At 33.0% G+C, this 16,793-nt stretch overlaps 1 long non-coding RNA gene across 1 annotated transcript in view; it reads left to right on the forward strand.

Annotated features, from left to right (window-relative positions):
- Window positions 1-14,705, forward strand: part of LOC141559485 (uncharacterized) — a 117,976-nt gene extending 103,271 nt beyond the window's left edge. Inside the window, exon 5 of the long non-coding RNA XR_012487433.1 lies at window positions 14,580-14,705. This is a non-coding gene — a long non-coding RNA (uncharacterized LOC141559485). The remainder of the gene's footprint in view (window positions 1-14,579) is intronic.
- The last annotated feature ends 2,088 nt before the right edge of the window (window positions 14,706-16,793 follow it).

The following is a 16,793-nucleotide window of genomic DNA, read 5'->3' on the forward strand; positions in this document are numbered from 1 at the left end:
CATTAATTTTGTGCTAATGGGATTTACACATAAGGAATTCAGAAGAACTTAATTACAAAATTTCACCAAAAACATGTATGAGCAAAATTTATGATGTGTTGGTTTTGTGGAGAAGAGGGAAAACAAATAGATAGCTTGTGTGTGCCAGCGGTATCCTCATGATGTCAACAAGAATCAAGGAAGATCTGTCCTCTTCCCCACTCTCCAGCACATTGTGTAGTTCTTCTTTAGTGAATTTATGGGAAGATATGGAAGAGAATCAAATAGATGTGCTGGCATGGATGGGCTGTGGTCTGTATTATTAAAAGGAATATCTATATCAGTGAGAATATAGATCTATTTAACTTTTATTAAGATCTATTGAGAATTCAATTTGAGCTTTCAATATTGTTCTTGATAAATATATTTATACCTTAATCATAAATAACAGCCTTTCATTATTTTCCACCTAATTTTAGGTTTCTGTTAAGTTTCTGTTGTTCCATAGCCAAAAGGAAAATCATACTTTCTTTTCCAAAGAAAGCAAAAAGGCTTGTGTTAAAAATCTGATAGAACTTCATATGCAGAAAACTTATAGAAAAGTGCCCCATCTTCATCCTGACAGTTCTTTGACTTTTGAAGTTAATAAGAGGAACCACAGAAAGATGGTTATTAAGAACAATGTAGTTAATGAACTTCACGTTCTGAAGGTTGCTATTGCTTTCCAAAGATGATTGTTTGCTGGCAGAAGTAGTTTGGGACCTGGGATGTCCGACCTGTCCCTAGTGTGTTTGAGTAAAGGCTGTGTGAGATGGTAAATATACAGTTCAATAGCCATGGTCTAAAGCTTTTAATGAGGCATTATTTACTAAAGAGGTCTTAAGAAAGTACTGAATCCCTCCCTTCTTATCTCATAAAAAGCCACTTAGAAAATCTAAAAGTTGGACCAACTCACCCACAAAATGGAATAGAATAACAGAATGGTTTGGAAACCAGAATTCCACAACGTGTTGCTTGCAAGAAACATGTTTGAAACATAAAGACACACACAGAGTTAAAATAAGGGGATGAGGCAGAATCTATTATGCTTCAGTGAGAAAGCTTAATTTACCCTTCTCAGAACTAGCTAAATCTAGCCACAAAAGAAGTGGAAAGAAGTTAAAGGAATGAATAGAATTTTAGAAAAGTTAGATAAGATAGACCTCTGGAGAACATTGAATAGAAATGCAAAGAAGTATATCTTTTTCCTCAGCTGTACATACCAATTTCACAAAAATTGACCATGGATTAAGACATGAAAACCCCATAAACAAATGCAGAAGAGTAGAAATATTAAATTCACCCTATTGGTACTATAATGTAATAAAAATTACATTCCAAAAGAGACCTTGCAAAGGATAGATTAAAAATTAATTGGAAACTAAATGATCTAATTTTAAAGAATGAGTGGGATAAAGAATAAATCATAGAAGCAATCAATAATTTCACTGAAAATAATGATAATAATGAAATAATATACCAAAATGTATAAGAAGCTGCCAAAGCAGAAATTAAAGGATGCTTATATCAATAAAGGAAAGAAATAGCAGATCAATCAATAAATTGGGCAAAAAGACTAAAAAAAAAGATTTTTAAAAACCCTAAAAATCCTTAATTAGCCATCAAAATAGAAATATTGGAAATCAAAAGACAAATGAATAAAACTGAGAGAAAAAATGATTAAAATACCAAACAAAACTAGGAGCTAGTTTAAAAAGACAATAAAATAGACAAACCATTGGTTAATTTGATTTTTTAATTTGTCTTGGATAAAAGGAATTGAAAAAGCCATAAATAAGCTCTCTAAGGAAAAAAAAATGTAGGTTACAGATGGATTTGCAATGAATTTGCAAATTTTTAGATAACAATTCTAGCTTTACATAAAATATTAAAAAAATAATTAGAGGAGTCCTAACAAATCCCTTCTATGACATGAAAATGGCTTTTATACCTGAGCCAGGGAAAGTAGAATGAATTGTAAATCAATTTTCCTAATAAATATTGACAAAAATTTTAAATAAAATACTATTAAGAAGATTGTAGGAATATACCACAAAGATCATATACTACAACCAGGAAGGATTTAAAGCAGGAATGCAGAATTAATTCAATATTAGAAAATCTATGAGCATAATTGACCATATCAATAAAAAACAACAACAAAAAATCACATGATTCTCTCAATATTTGCAGAAAAACTTTTGACAAAATGCCACACCTCTTCCTATTAAAAAATGCTAGCAATCATAGAAACAAATAGAGCTTTTCTTAAAAGAATAAGTAGTATCTGCTTAAAACCAAGGACAAACCAATCTTCTTATCTATAAAGAAGAAAGGCGATGCAAAGATGTCCATTATAACCATTATTTTTCATATTATTGTGTTAGAAATGCTAAATATAGCATTAAGACAAGAAAAAGAAACTGAAGGAATAAGAATAATTAGTGAATAAACAAAACTATTTCTCTTTGCATGAGATATGATGGTATCCTTAGAGTACTCTAGAAAACCAACCAGTTGAAATAAAGAACAATTTTAGCAAATTTGAAGGATGTAAAATAAGTCGTCATTTATTATTATTGTATTTATTTTATCCATCAGATATGATATCCATCAATATGATGATGCATCTAATATCCATCAGAATTGATCATTGTATCATTGTATAATCTTGCAAAAGGTCAAGAATATAAGGAAAGAAGTGGAAAAAATGTGGTGAAGGTAACAAATAACAGCAACAGTAACAGTAGCACATTTTAAACTATATTACAAAGTAGTAATCATCAAAGCAATCTAGTACAGGCTAAGTAAAAGAGTGGTTGATTCATGAAAGTGATGAGATATACAATATACAGTAGCAAATGACCATATTAATCTAGTGTTTGATAAAACCAAAAATCTAAGCTTTTGGGATAAGAACTCACTTTGACAGAAACTGCTAGGAAAACTAGAAAGTAGTTTAGCAAAAACTAGGCACAGATTAGCATCTTTCATCACATACCAAGATAAAGTCAAAATGGGTACACGATTTAGACATCAAGGATGATATCATAAATAAATTTAGGAAACATAAAAAATACCTGTCAGATCTTTGGATAAGGGAAGAGCTTATGACCAAACAAGGGGAAGTAGAGCTAACAGAAAGTAAAATGAATAATTTTGATTACACAATAGAATGTGGAAAATAATGTACATGTAAAACAACACACATCTTATACAATAGAGTTATGAAATGCTTCAACTATTATGGAGACCTATTTAGAATTATGCTCAAAGGGCTATAAAACTGTGCATGTCCTTTGACCCAGCAATATGATTACTAAGTCTGTATCATTATACCAAAGAAAAAAAGAAAAGTGTCCATATGCACAAAAATGTTTATAGCATCTTTTTTTTTGTGGTGGCAAGAAATTGGAAATTATGGAGACATCCATCAATTGGAAAATGACTGAATATGATTGTGATGGAATACTATTGTGCTATAAGAAATGATGAGCAGGATGGTTTCAGAAAAATCTGGGAAAACATAGAAGAATTGATGGAAAGTGAAGTGAGCAGAATCAGGAAAATATTGTACACAATAACAATAATATTATGAGGATGATTAACTAGGAAAGACTTAGTTAGAAAGTGATTCAAGATAATCCCAAAGGACCCAAGATGAAAAATGCTGGCAACTTCCAATAAAGAGCAAATTCTTTAACTCAAAGGAAGAGAAAGCAAATATAATCATCTAATTGCATTTAAAAAACAAAAAGACTTCGCTACTCTAAACAATTCAATAATTTGCTTTCTCCTTCCACAAGGTGGATAATATAGAAATGTTTTCCATGATCTCACATGTATAATTGATGTCTTATTGCTTGTTTTCTCAGTTGGTGAATGAGGGGCAAGAGGAAAGGAGAGAATATGGAATTTAATTATTAAAAAATGAATGGTAAAAGAAAAAAAGAAAAACAACGAGGGTGATAGAGTTATTAGTTCAGAGCTGGAAGGACCAGTAGAGTTGTCCAGTTCAACTCTATCTCTTAATAGATGAAGAACTGAGGCTCGCATAATTTAAGTTACTTCCCCAAGATCTCAAAATAGTAATCTCAAAACATCTCTTTTTAAGTGGTGGTACTGGAATTTGAGTCCTACTTTTCTATTTCAACATTTAGTGAACCATCACCAAAGAATAAATGATTTAACTCTAAAAAAGAAACAGACAATATGGATAATAAAAGTGCAAAAATAATTACCAAACATCATTAAAAAAAAAAAAAAAGAATTGGCTATTCTGATCCAAGACAATGCTAAAGACCTCATGATGGAAAATGCTATCAGTCTCTAGAGAGAATTGATGAACTCCCGAGTAGAGACTGAAGCATATTGTTTTTAACTTTCTTTATTTTTCTTGCTCCCCCCCCAACATGGTAAATATAAAAATTTGCTTTTCATGACTTCATATGTATAATGGGCTCATACTATTTGTCTTCATAATAGGTGGAGAAGGGAGTAATGGAGAGAATTTGGAACTCAACAAAAATGAATGCTGAAATCAAATAAATAATTTAGAAAATAATCTCAAACTTTGATCTTCAAGAATCAATCCATAACCAATTACTAAATGCCTGTTGTTGCCATGTTCTATGCTAGATGTTTGGGATACAAAAATGAAAACTGAAAAATCTTTGCCCTTAGGGAATGTAAATTCAATCAAAAGAGAAAACATGCACAAAAACAAGCAAATAAATATGTTCAGAATAAAACCAAAATAAATACAAAGTAAATTTTTTTGGAAGGGGGAGAATGATGGGAACAGGAAAGTATCATATTTTTGTAAAATTAAGGGGAAATGCCTGATACATTTTGTTTAATAATGATAATAATGGTTCAGTTTTATTTGCAAAAAAAATTTTTGCAGAACATATTTTTTCATTTGAACCTTATGACAATTCTGTTGATATTACTATATCTATTTTACATATAAGGAAACAAAGACTGAGAGAGGTGAAATGATTTATCCAGCTAGTTAATAACTGAGACAAAATTTCTTAACTTCTTTCTTAACTTCAAGTCCAGTATCCCAAGTGCTATAATGATGATCAGTCCACATGGTGAGAAGATCACACACTGAAAGTTGTGTTATGTAGAATGCCAGATGATAGGTATAGATTAACCTTGAATTATTTAGGAAATGAGGTAAAAAGAGGAACTTAAATATAAAAATGAAAACTAAAAATAAAATTGGGAAAATAATTGTTTCAATTTGTATCAGAAAACATATTTTTGCCATGATTTATCAAGCATTTGGAAGACATAAAGACTGAGAGCAAAGATTATGACATTTCATATGTTGTAGGCACATTTATAGATATATACAAAGGAAATATAAGAGTAGCCTTTATGGGCTTTAAACGTTGGAGCTTCTGATCTCAACTCATGCTCAAAATGACATGTTGGATCTTCAGAGCAAGGCTAGCTTTATATCTCCCCTCAATATTATAGGCATAACACTGGGGATATCTTTCTCTGCTGGCTGGACCTTATTTTCCCAAATATCAGTTTTCAATGATTAGGACCCTATTTGCATTTAACCCATTCATCTCAATCAACTTTTATGTGGAGAGATTTACTGGTTGAGATGATATAGCTAGAAGAAAGATATAAGCTCTTCCCCCTAACACCCAGGGGCATGGTCTTCTCTATCTTATCCCCTAGACATAATGGGTTCCAACTTAAATAGTTTCTAGAGTATTTGGTTCTCCACCAAAGTTCACTTTCAGATGTGATATAGATAAATTCTTCCCTTTGGACTTCCTTTTTATCCACTTCTGTGCTGGGTTGAGCAGGTCATCGGGAGCTTTATGTCACTGGGTTCAGTTTTCTACAAATTCTAGATTTTTGGTTGCTCTCTTTTCAGACTTTTTGAAGCTCACTAGGTTATTGTCTAGCCTTTTGTTCAGCCTCTGATTCTCTTTCACCTATGGCCAGAAAGAACAGACATAATAAGAACAGAAGCAACAGCAGGACCTTGAGCTTATGGTGTTATATTGACTTGAATGGGGAGAGCAGACTATTGGTTTCATGCCAGTTCTAGGTGAAAGAAACCTGAGATCCTTTCTCTATCTGGAGGTCCACATCAATTTGTCTTCTTTGCTGATTGCCAAGAAAGAAAAAAAGACTAAATCACCCTCACAGAAATCTTTTTTTTTTTTTAATGCACTTACCAATAAAAAAAAAATCCCCTTTTTCAACATTTTCTCTGCCTATTTCTAGCTGACCACACATGCTAATTTGCTGCTTGAGCACTTTGGGGAAGATAAGGTGCTGGTGTAGAAGCCTTGCTTCCAGATAGACAGGTGTGATTTTGCACTGAAAGTTTTAGGAACTTTGGGAATGACAAAATAATTATCTTATTGGCTAATGAATAGGAAGTACCTCTATTGGGTAACTTTGAAAGAGAGTGATCACCCTCAGGTGCTAATTTTTTCCTGAAAGCAGCTCCACATGTGATAGATAAAGAAAATCATCTTTCCCATGACCCCCTCAGAAATAGAAATGGTTCACATGTGATAAATATTGGAGGCACTCAACTATGCTGGTGCCTTGGAACTTTTGGAGCCTTTTCTGCTTTGCATTTTCTTCCCTGAATATAGGTGATAGAACAATAATCCTGAAATGTATACAGTGTTGGATACAATGTTGTATTCCTGGGTATACTTGTCAGAGATCATTGGTAGCAGGGAGAGAATCTGCAATGGTAAGGATACCCCTGACAAGAAAATCAACTCAACCACAGGCTTATTATCTATCTGCCTTGAGGTGGAATAGTACAGAGTGAGGTGAAATGTAAAATGCCTTATTCATCAGTCTTGCAAATTGTTTCATGTTCTGGTGTTTAAGTCTCAATTTTCTGGAAGATAATAGTTGTAATAAATACTGCTATTTAAGTTTTTCTGTCAATGCACGTTTGTGAGAGCCTTTTGTGTTAAACATTTATTTTGTGTAAAAAAAAAAAAGAAGTATCCGTCTCATACTTGATTTATATTGTACATTGGATGCCTATCTATTCATTTCTACTCTCATCTTGGGGATATGATAGACCTGAGTCAAACCTGAGCTTCAAGTAATTCTTCCTCAATGGAATGGAAATAAAAATAAACCTGAGGTTGCAAGAAAAGGAATTCGACTTTTTCTAAGTAATCCTTTCCCCACAAAACTGAATCTATTTTGGACTATGTGCACATTTCTAGAACAAAGTGGATGAATACACTTAGCTTCTAAGGGCCAAGCAATGTTTAGAGGATATATAGAATAATAAATTATCAAAATGGAATCCAGTGGTTCTCAAAGAATGTAGTGTAAATTTTTCTAGGTGTACTGTGAAATTTTGGATAGTTGGGTTATTTAAGATTTAAGAAAATTTATAAATAATCTTTAATGAAAATTTTACTTTTCCATTATATATATTATTATAAATATGGTATTAAAAATAAAGAAACCTTATTTACAACTACTCTTTTTATTAAAGACAAACCATCTGGTCTAAGTCTCCTAAATCTATAATGCTATAATTTCTGTGCATTTAATTGCTCATGCACTGTGAAGAAAAGAAACTGAGAATCAATAATGTCATCAGTTAGGTTGGGGCTAAGATGGGGTAGACATGAGAAAGAGCTTGAGCAAGGATTGTTGTTGGATAGGCAAATGTTAGGACTGGGCAAGATTGATGATGGAGCAGAAAATAAAGAGTAAAGGTGAAGCACAAGATACATTCAGTATGGTAATCTAGAGTATCTTAAGAAACACAAGCCAAGGAAGGACCTGTGGCAAAGGCAGATAAAGTTTTAGCTGATAGGCAAAAGTTAGGACCAGAGAAAACTCAAAGAATTTTTCTTAAGTCTTAAAGGACCTTGGGCATTTAAGATAGATCCTGAGGACCTTGGACATTTAAGGCAGGTCCTTTATCCACAAACTCTCAATGAGCCTGTGGGATAGGAATGTTATTTCTTCTCATTAGATTAGGCCAGAGCAGTCTGAAAGAGAAGGGGGGAAATCATTGATAAACAAAGACTCTGTCAGGCACTATGCTAAGAGGTTTATCCTATCCACAACTTTATGAGAGAGGAGAGTAAAAATGACATGATTAGTCCCTCCTTTTAAAAATACTTATAAAGCTCTTAAAATCTTCAGGATTTGCAATGGAAAATATGTTGTATTTGGAATCAGAAAATCTAGATTCAAAATCTAGATCTACTTACTACCTATGCAGCATCTAGTAAGTCATTAAACTTTTATAGGCTTCATTCATTAAAAACAAAATAGGAAAGCTGTGCTCACAGATTGTTGTTTGTCCTTCATTTTCAAATAGGACCAATGAAATCAGGAAGATGATATCTTGACTTTCTAGTAAATTGGATTTAAGGGAGGCAGGGCTGTGCAAAGTCACCAACCTCACTCTCTCCTTCAGAGTCACCTAAGTTCATTGGCCGACTGGAAACAGCCCTAGGTGAAGTTAGAAACCTTGACCTTTTTTTTTTTTCCCCTCAGTTTTCAATCTACCTGGTTTAGGTATCAGTACTATGTCTGTGTCATAAAAGGAATTTGGTAGGTCTCCTTCAATCCCTATTTTTTCAAATAGTTTATATAGCATTGGAGTTAGTTGTTCTTTAAATGTTTGGTAGAATTCACATATAAATCCATCTGGTCCTGGGGATTTTTTTCTTAGGGAGTTAGTGAATAGCTTGTTCTATTTTTTTTTTCTGAAGTGGGACTATTTAGACTACTTACTTCTTCCTCTGTTAATCTGGTCAAGCTATATTTTTGAAGGTATTCTTCCATTTCATTTAAGTTATTGAATTTATTGGCATAAAGTTGAGCAAAGTAGCTCCTAACTATTGTTCTAATTTCCTCTTCATTAGTGGTGAGTTCTCCCTTTTCATTTTCAAGACTAACAATTTGCTTTTTGTCTTTCCTTTTTTTAATCAGATTTACTAAGGGTTTGTCTATTTTGTTGGTTTTTTCATAGAACCAACTCTTAGTTTTAGTAATTAATTCAATAGTTTTTTTTACTTTCAATTTTATTAATCTCACCTTTTATTTCTAGAATTTCAAGTTTTGTGTTTGTCTGGGGGTTTTTAATTTGTTCCTTTTCTAGCAAATTTAGTTGTAAGCCCAATTCGTTGGCCCTCTCTTTCTCTATTTTATGCAAGTAGGCCTCTAGAGATATAAAACTTCCCTTTATTACTGCTTTGGCTATATCCCACACATTTTGGTATGATGTCTCATTGTTGTCATTTTCTTGGGTAAAGTTATTAATTATGTCTATGATTTGCTGTTTTGCCTAATCACTCTTTAGTATAAGATTATTTATTTTCCAATTATTTTTTGGTCTATTTTCCCCTGGCTTTTTATTAAATGTAATTTTAATTGCATTGTAGTCTGAAAAAGGATGCATTTACTATTTCTGCCTTACTGCATTTGATTTTGAGGTTTTTATGTCCTAGTATATGATCAATTTTTGTATAGGTTCCATGAACTGCTGAGAAGAAAGTGTACTCCTTTCTGTCTCCATTTAGCTTTCGCCAAAGATCTATCATATCAAACTTTTCTAGTATTCTATTTACTTCTTTGACTTCTTTCTTATTTATTTTGTGGTTTGATTTATCTAATTCTGAGAGTGCAAGGTTGAGATCTCCAACTATTATAGTTTTGCTGTCTATTTCTTTTTGCAGCTCTCTTAATTTCTCTTTTAAGAATTTAGATGCTGTACCACTTGGTGCGTATATGTTTAATATTGATACTGCTTCATTATCTATGCTACCCTTTAGCAGGATATAATGCCTTTCCTTATCTCTTTTAATTAGATCAAATTTTGTTTTTGCTTGATCTGAGATAAGGATGGCTACCCCTGCTTTTTTGGCTTCACCTGAAGCTTAGTAGATTCTGCTCCACCCTTTTACTTTTAGTTTGAATGTATCACCCTGTTTCAGGTTTATTTCCTATAAACAACATATAGTAGGTTTCTGACTTTTAATCCAGTCTGCTAACTGCTTCCTCTTTATGAGGGAGTTTACCCCATTCACATTTATGGTTAGAATGACTAATTCTATATTGCTTGCCATCTTCTTAACCTCTGCTTATGCTTTTCTCCTTTCCTTCCCTCTTGCCCCCCTACCCATTATTAAGCTTGTGAACACCACTTGCTTTTCACAGCCTTCCCTTTTTAGTATCCCTCCCTCACCTTAAAGTTCCTCCCCCTATTTTACCCGTTTTCCTCACAATTTCTGTATTCCCTTACCCTTAGCTTACTCCTTCCCTCTCACTTTTCAATGAAGTGGAAGAAGTTTCACCATAAATCGAATATGTCTATTGATACACACTATGTTCATCCTCCTCCTTTCTTTCTCTCAGATATAATAGGTTACCTTTGCCTCTTCATGAGATGTAGTACCACCACTTTACCCTTTTTTATGATATAATTTACTTTCCACCTCTAGTTTCTAGGACAAATTATACATATGTTCTTTACATATCTTATGGCAGAAATATAGTTCTCAAGATTTCTTTTTACCTTTTTAGAAATCTCTTTAGTTCTGTATTTGAAAATCAAACATTTTGTGTAGATCTGGTCCCAGTTTGCTACAAGTGTCCTTTGAAGGTCCCCCCCAGCTCTTAATCTATAATGCTTTGATGCAGTGTTATGCCCAATTGTACAAAATTTTTCTACAAGAGGAAGAAAGTTGGAGTTAGCTACAACTCACCATGAGGATGCCATGCTATGCTTGTGTTGCATATTACATTACCAAGCAAGACTCTGACCTCATTTCTAGATTTCATAGTGTTAGATTTGCATCCAGAAAATTTATTGGGCAGAGATGAAACCATTCTATTTGTTTTTTGTTTTGTCTTTGCATCCCAATTAGTTTTCATAGTTCCTTATAAATACAATTTACTATGCTATCTGAATTTTTGTATTCATAAATTTTATCTTTTATCACCAGAAACAAAAGAAAAACAATTTACATTGCAGATAGAGAGCTGACTTTAGAACCAAAACATCTGGGTCCAAGTTCTACCAGTAACACATCTTGTCTGTATAATCCTGGACAAATCACTTAACCTTTCAATGTATAAGTTGAACAGAATGAGGCAACCCACATAGGTAGAGTTTCCTTATCTGGGAATTTATCCTTCATTTCCACTCCTTATTATCACTACACCAAAAAAAGCACTTAAATACAATAGCTCTCTATTACTTCTTAAAATCAAATACAAATTCCATTTGGCTTAAAAACCCTTCATAAGTAGATTACAACCTTCCCCTGTCCCTTGATTTATTATATATGATTCTTTCTCATGTACTGTTTGATTCAGCTAAACTAGTGGTCTCAGTATTCCTCACCTATAGTAGACATTCCATTCATCATCTCTGTACCTTTGTAACACTATCTCTTAGGCTTTGAATGTACTTCTACATCACTTCTATCTCTTAGAATCCCTGATTTTCCTCAAAGTTCAGGTCAAATAAGACCTCCTACATTAGGCCTTTCTTGGCTAGTATTCCCCTGCATCATTTGTATATATTCTGTGCATAGTTTGCATGTACTTATAAGTGTACATATTGTCTCAACTGATAGGTAGTAGCTTCTTGAGGCAAGGCATTGTTTCTTTTTTTTTTTGGAGGGTCTTTGTGTTTAACTATGTCAAATAGCACTTTGTCATATAGTGCTTAATAAGTACTTATTGAAATTGAGATAAACCAAATCAGTTCCAATAGAGTAGTAATGAACTGAACCAACTACACCCAGCAAAAGAACTCTGGGAGATGACTATGAACCACTAAATAGAATTCCCAATCCCTCTATTTTTGTCTGCCTGCATTTTTGATTTCCTTCACAGGCTAATTGTACACTATTTCAAAGTCCGATTCTTTTTGTACAGCAAAATAAGTGTATGGACATGTATACATTTTAATGTATTTAACTTATACTTTAACATAGTTAACATGTATTGGTCAACCTGCCATCTGAGGGAGGGGGTGAGGGGAAGGAGGGAAAAAATTGGAACAAAAGATTTGGCAATTGTCAATGCTGTAAAATTACCCATGCATATATCTAATAAATAAAAAGTATTTTCATCCTGTCAATAAATTACTTAAGAGTATAAACCTAAAAGTGGAAATTCTAGGTAAAAAAAAATATATTTGTATAACTTTAACTAGATAATTCCACATATATTTGCAAAATAGTCCCAACCAATTGGTTGGAACCTATTCCCACTTCCATCAATATTGAATTATTAACATGATCATCTTATATTGAAATTTGTCATCTTTTACCACCATTACCATTTTTATAAATGAAAGAAAGTAACTTAGAATTTTATAAATTTTCCTCTCTACGAGATTATTAGTGATTTTACCAAGTGTCTTGTGATAGTTTGTGTTTCTTCTTTAGAGAATTGTTTAAATGTATTTTTGACCATTCATTAATTGAGAAAAGCTCCTTAATTTTACAAATCTGTATCAATTCCCTATGGTTAGATTACAATCTTTTCTAGAAATGTTTAAAACAAGATTTCCCCACCCTGAAATCATTTATTTTTCTTAATTTGGCTGCACCTTATTTTTTGCTTTTTCATTTTTTTATTTTTTCACTTTTTTTCTTTTGAACAGTATTTTATCTTTTCTCAATTATAAATCAAAACAATTTTTAGCATTCATTTGTACAAGATTTTTGAGTTCCCAAATTTTCTCCCTCTCCCTTCCCTTCTTCTCTTCCTAAAATGGTAGGTGATTTGATATAGATTGTGCATACTCTTATGTAAAACACATTTTTATATTAATCATAGCTGTGAGAGAAGAAATAAATCAAAAGGAGAAAAAATACGAAAAGAATAAGGAAAGTATGTTTCTATCTGCATTAAAAGTTGATTAGTTCTTTATCTGGATGTGGATTTCCCTTTGTGAATCCTTAACTACCATTTTTCTAATCAAAAATGATTTAGAGCACTTCTTCATATGCCTATAGATAGCTTCGATTTTTTCATCTGAAAATTTCCTATTTATATCATTTGACCATTTGTCAATTGGGGAATAAATTGTATTCTTATAAATTTGACTTAATTCTCTATATATTTGAGAAAAAAATTCAGAGACACTTGCTATATTGTTTCCCAACTTTCTTTTCTCCCCTCTTTGAGCCAGTACTAATGATAAGATTCAAGTCATGCTCCTTGCTCAACTCTCATGCTTTCCTTCACTATAATAGGTTTTTCTTCTCTCTTCATGTGAAATAATCTACCCCATTATATTTCTTCTTTCCTTTTGTTTCCAATGTACTCCTCTTTGTCATATTTTTCTCAAATCTTAAATTTTTGTCATTCCTTCAAATTCATTTTATACCTCTCCCTATGTATATTCTTTTTAGCTGTATTATTATTAGTAGTAGTACAATTTATAAGAATGACAATTTTCATCTTCTCATTTAGGGATATAAACAGTTCAGCTTTGTGGAATCCTTTATATTTCTATTTCCCTTTTTCATTTTTAGACTTCTCTTGGGTCTTGATATTGGAGATCAAATTTTTTGTTCAGTTCTGAACGTCTCCTTATGAAAGATTGAAATCTTTCTGTTTCATTGAATGACTGTTTTTTCCTCTTGAAGTATTATGCTTAATTTCACTGAGTAGACTATTCTTGGTTATATTCCTAGCTTCTTTGCCTTCTAGAATATCATGTTTCATGACCTCTGATGTTTTAATGTTGCAGCTGCTAAATCCTGCGTAATCCTGATTGTGGCTCCCTGATACTTGAATTGTTCCTTTCTGGCCACTTACAGTTGACCTGAAAATTCTATAATTTGGATATAATATTCGTTGAACTTTTTATTTTTGGATCACTTTCCTGAGATAATTAGTGGATTCTTTCAATGCCTACTTTGCCCTCTGATTCCAGAATATCTGGGTATTTCCCCAGGTCCTCCTTTTTATTATTTTCCAGGTTAATTGTTTTTCCAATGAGGTATTTTACATTTTCTTCTATTTTTCATTTTTGAATTTGTTTGATTCTTGATTGATTCATTGAGTCATTTGCTTCCATTTGCTCAATTCTAACTTTTAAGGAGTTATTTTCCTCTATTAGCTTTTGTACTTCCTTTTCTATTTGACCAATTATACTTTTTTAGGGAGTTCTTTTCATTAGTGGATTTTTGTATCTCCTTTTTCATTTGGACAATTCTACTTTTTAAGCAGTTGTCTTCTTTTTCTAAGCTATTGACTCTTTTGTAAAAAATTTAATTCTTTTTCATCACTCATATTTCTTTTTCCAATTTTTCTTCTATCTTACATGATTTTAAGCTCCTTTTTGAAGCTCTTCCATGAGTTCTTTCTGGGCTTGAGACCATTTCACAATTTTCTTTAGAGTTTTGTCCATAGGGGTTTTGACATTGCTTTCCTTTTCTGAGTTTGTATCTTGGTCTTCCCTGTCACAATAATTTTCTATAGTTAGATTGTTGTTGTTGTTGCTAATGTTTGCTCATCTTTTAAAACTTTTTTTGCTTTCTTTTAAATTTGAGTTCTGCTCCCAGGGTGGAAGGGGCACCATCTCAGGCTTCAAGTGCCAGATTTTGCAGACCTTGGCTGTTTATCTGCTGCTGCACTGCTGTTGCCCTGAGGTCTATGGCAGACTCTCACATCTGATGCTATGGTAAGTAGTGGGGTGGGGAGGGTGACTGGTGCTGCTGAAAGCCATAAAGATCTGGCAACTTATTTAGTACTGAGCTGGGGTCCTAATGCTGATGTCTGGCATGTACTGAGGTTGGTGAGGTGTTTCTGCATTTCTCCATGGCTCCATTGAAGCACAAGGCAATCTGGCCACTGGAGGGTGCCTGTTTTCTGGGGCTGTGCTGAAGCATGTGATGATTCTTGGAGCTGGAGTTTGCTGAGGCATTTATTTGCTCTACTGCAATGGGACTCAGGATCTCCAGCAGTTTGTTATTGGAATGCTTCCTGTCCTAGATTGTGTTCCTCTTTTACCTAAGTGAGTCAGACCTTTCTTTTGGAGCTTCCAAATTTCTTAGCCAAAAAGATTGTTTCAGCCCACCTCTTTGCTGGTTCTACTGTTAGTTTTATAGAACTGTAATTGTCCATTGCTTAAATTTAATTATAAATTCATTCACTTAGAAAATATTTAATGACCACTTACTATTTTCAGTGTATTGTTTTCAGATATGAATGTGAGATGTTAATACAAATTTTAAAAAATGATATATATTAACAAAAAACAAAATAAAACAGTCCCAATCTCAATAAATTATAGTTCAATGAGGAATAAAAACATGCAAATTACTCTTTATAAAACAAGTATATAAGAGAAAGGAATAAATAAAAAGCTATAAAAATCATAGGAGGGGAATATTACTTTGACTAGGGTGATCAAAAGAGGTTTCATAGAAGAAATAGCATTTGAATTGAGTTTTGAACAGCTGGCAAGATTTCAAAAAATGGAGCCTTGATAGGGGAAGAGCATTACCCTTTCTACCTGAGATAGATGGTAGTATGAAAAAGGCATTGAAGTAGGAAGTAGTCCAGCTTGGCTAGAGAATAGATTCTCACAGGACAGATCGGAATCAGCATGTTAAAAGGTCCTTATGAGCCAAAGTTGATCCCATATTTGGGGCACCATGAATTAATCAGGGATTTTTATTGACAGCCTGATATATGCCCATTTAAGTATATTAAGAGAAAATTAATGTATGAAACACACTAAATTATTTTGAGGAACTTTTGAATTTCTATTGATTTTTACTTTTCTTTCCCCCTGAGGCAATTGGGATTGTGACTTGCTCAGGGTCTCACAGCCAGGAAGTGTTAAGTGTCTGAGGCCATATTTAAACTCAGGTCCTCCTGACTTCAGGGCTGGTACTCTACTACACTAACTAGATGCCCCAGATTTCCATTGATTTTTACAGATGGAGACAGAAAAAGTACTAGCTACATTTCTTTTTTTTTTTTTTTTTTTTTTTTTTTTTTTTTTTTTTTTTTTTGCAGAGACCACTTAGGCATTTATTCTGTTCTTATACCAAGTCTAGCTCAGATCGATGAAATTACTCTTCTGAAGTAAAATCTTTTTTTTAGGACAAACTTGGACACTAAGAGACTGTTTTGAAAGAGAAAATATTGTTTGAAATGGCATTGTATGACCTGACCTTATAAATGATATAAATAACAGTTGCTTCCCTAATGAAATAGTCCCAAGACCTACAGGCGTCTGGTACTGTCTCCTGGGAATTGTGTAACTTGAATCACAAGTGATAGCTTGAGATGGAATAAAAAAAAAGTCCTAAATATTCCTTTTATAGTCCTTAACCTATAGGGAGTTATGAAAAAACACTCAGGCAGGGGCTTGCAGAGAAGGAAATTAGTCTTGGAGATTAAAAAAAGTTTGTTGAGGCATATTGATAAGAATTGTGCACAGAATAAAATGTTAATCCACTGAATTAAAATGTAAGTCATAAAGCTTGTAGTGGTCTTAAAGATCATCTAGTTTAACACCTCCTCCTCCACCCTTATTTTACAGCTAAAGAAACCCTAGAATTAAAGGACCAAGATTATAAAGTTAAATAGTAAAATTGGGTCTAAAATAAGGGTCTCCTGATTTCTTATCCATCTTCCTTTACACTATGGTTCATAGAGGACTAACTGGCAGAAAAATGTAATGTTATTGAATCTGATTACTTTCTTAAACTATTGCTCATACAAATGCTATGTGCTACCTTGCTGGCACAGTG

This window comes from Sminthopsis crassicaudata, chromosome 3 (assembly GCF_048593235.1).
Source record: "Sminthopsis crassicaudata isolate SCR6 chromosome 3, ASM4859323v1, whole genome shotgun sequence".
Classification (NCBI taxonomy): domain Eukaryota; kingdom Metazoa; phylum Chordata; class Mammalia; order Dasyuromorphia; family Dasyuridae; genus Sminthopsis; species Sminthopsis crassicaudata.